Source organism: Kryptolebias marmoratus, linkage group LG14 (genome assembly GCF_001649575.2).
Source record: "Kryptolebias marmoratus isolate JLee-2015 linkage group LG14, ASM164957v2, whole genome shotgun sequence".
NCBI lineage: Eukaryota > Metazoa > Chordata > Actinopteri > Cyprinodontiformes > Rivulidae > Kryptolebias > Kryptolebias marmoratus.
In genome coordinates this window covers 2,144,756-2,147,130 of record NC_051443.1, presented here as the reverse complement: position 1 = coordinate 2,147,130, position 2,375 = coordinate 2,144,756, and the positions used below count along the sequence as shown (strand labels likewise).

Sequence of the window (2,375 nt, the reverse complement as noted above, 5' to 3'; positions counted from 1 at the left end):
TCCACTTCCTGTCTGGGTTCTTTCTGTAGCTGACACCTGAAAACCATTCAGGGTTTTGTTCTGACTCTTGTCACACAGCTTTGGAATAAAACATGCAAATTATACACAAAAACATGCGCCTGGATCAGGACTGGAGGCTGTTTTTGTTTGTGTTTTCATGATGTAAAACACTTTGAGCCGCCTTGTTGCTGAAAACTGTCTTTAACTCTGAGGAGCAGGACGCTGCTCTCTGTGGGAGAAATCTGCTAAATATACAGATATAAAACAGAGATCAAGGGGTTTTGGTCTAATTTGTGGTAAAACCCGGTCCTGTTTCTAAACCCAGTCCTGTTTGGATCTGAACCAGACAGGCGTGTGGTTACCATGGTGATCGTAATGAGCCACTAGCAGCATCTTTTTATCCTGTTTATCTTTACACGTCTGCAGCTCACATTGTTCAAAAGTTTTCTTCATTTCTGCAGAAATCTTCTAGTTTTAGTTTCTCTACTTGTTCCAGGAAACAACAGATCCAGAGTTTGAATCCAGTCATCTCCTCAGGCCTCCATCAGCTCTGATGAAGAATGTTTCCTCCTCATCATCAGGGTGTGAGAAGGTCAGCTGCTACCAGCTGTTATGGGTGCCATCATCTCTCTCATGGCGTTAATGGAGCAGCAAAGGACAGCTGAGGTTAACGAGCTCATGAAGGTCAGCGAGAAGACGAGCGGCGGAGACGATCAGGGACAGAAAACGTTCAAACGAGGCAGCTCTGAGAAACAGGAAGTGAGCGGCTGTGTTGGGAAAGATTGTCTCCTGTGGCTGACCCACTGATGCTGTTTATCATGAAGCTCTGTGAGTCTTAAAGCCTCACACTGCACCACCGGACTGAGAGGCTGCCATGTTTTATTTAAAAGGATCTTCAGACCTACATTCATTTAAACAGCTCAGCTGGTTCCAGTCCTCATGTCCTCCTGTGGTCAGAACCAAAAGTCCTTTAAAGACGCTGCACCGAACACCTGGAATATCCTGCAAAGAACCCTGGAAATTAAAGATCTGTGAATATTTGAAACTTGGACTGATTGTGTGTCTTGATTGTAATAATTTATCTGTATCTGTACTGCTGCCTGTCTGTCCCTGGATAAATACAGGTTAAGAGCCGGACAGGTTCCTTCTTGCATGTTTCCCAGAGCAGGGGTCCCAGCACCGAGCCTTGGGGTGCTCCTGAGTCCTGCAGGACTGTCCTCTGACCTGGGAATGTCTCAGAGCTCACAGGAGGAGGTGGTTTAAATCTCTGACCCCTGCTCTGCAGGTGAAGGACCTGAAGGACCTGTCCTTCCTGACTCGTTGTCTTGAAGACCTGCTGGCTTCCTGCAGCTTCATGTCGTCTCTGCTCTTTGCCTTCGCGCTCCTTATATGGGAAAGGAATCAGGCCCGCGAAGAAGGGCGGAAACGCGGCGCGGTGGCTGCTGGGTAAATTCACCCACATCCAGGAAGAACCCGAGCCAGTCTGCTGAGTGAGCCCGAACACCGAGCACCGAGCACACCCTCCGAGATAAAACGGACCAAATCACTGCTCGATCCGGTCAGCAGGTAAGATTTCAGCTCGGGTCGCGCCGGTTATCGGGACGCTGAGGCCGAGTGAGCCGGACCGCGGCTCGCTTCCTGCCCGACACCTAATCTGAGAGCAGACGCTGAAATTAGGGAAGTTAATGGTTCTGGTTCGACACCAGCCAAGGCTCCGGGAAGGGGTGTGGGGGTTAAAGTCCAGTCCCCGGATCCCAGCCGGGCTCAGGAAGAGTGTTTACACGGTGAAAGGCTGTCAAAGAACCAGGAGCGGGTTGGTTTCTAACACGGTGTTGTGACAGATTTAGTACCCCCTCTTTTTCTGTTTCCGTGTTTCTGAAGCAGCCGCCTGACATCAGCTGACTTCAGCTAATAAACATGTTTACACCTAAATAAAGACAAGCATGCATTTGTTTCATTTGAAGTCCGTGTTTGACGGTTTGTTTGCCAACTGGAGCCTAAACTAAACGGGGCGGGGATTTCTGCACAACACCCCCGGCTCAGCTAGCAGCTAGCTTTAGCTCCCTGATTGAAACCGGTGATCGCATTAACGTCAGCGGCTCCGACCGGATTTGTTGGACTCCAGGGTGGTTCGGACGAGATCTGTTGGACTGCAGAGCTCACCTGTGAGGAAGGTAAAGGTTCAGCTCTGCGGCTGCGTGCCGTGTAACCCTCCGCCACCGGAGAAATGCTACAAAATGAGACAAATGGAAGAAAACTGCAGCTGAGGTGGACGCGCCCTGCTTCCTGTCTGTGTCCCCCCCCAGGCAGAAAGTCTCTCACTGTGTCCCCCCTCAGGTCATGTCTTCATGTCTGCCCTCAGCTTCCATCTTGGT

At 50.2% G+C, this 2,375-nt stretch overlaps 1 protein-coding gene across 1 annotated transcript in view; it reads left to right on the top strand.

Annotated features, from left to right (window-relative positions):
- The first annotated feature begins 1,408 nt into the window (after positions 1-1,408).
- Positions 1,409-2,375, top strand: part of cap1 (CAP, adenylate cyclase-associated protein 1 (yeast)) — a 12,429-nt gene continuing 11,462 nt past the window's right edge. Inside the window, exon 1 of the mRNA XM_017439068.3 lies at positions 1,409-1,566. The gene's annotated coding sequence lies outside the window, so the exon portion shown is untranslated. The remainder of the gene's footprint in view (positions 1,567-2,375) is intronic.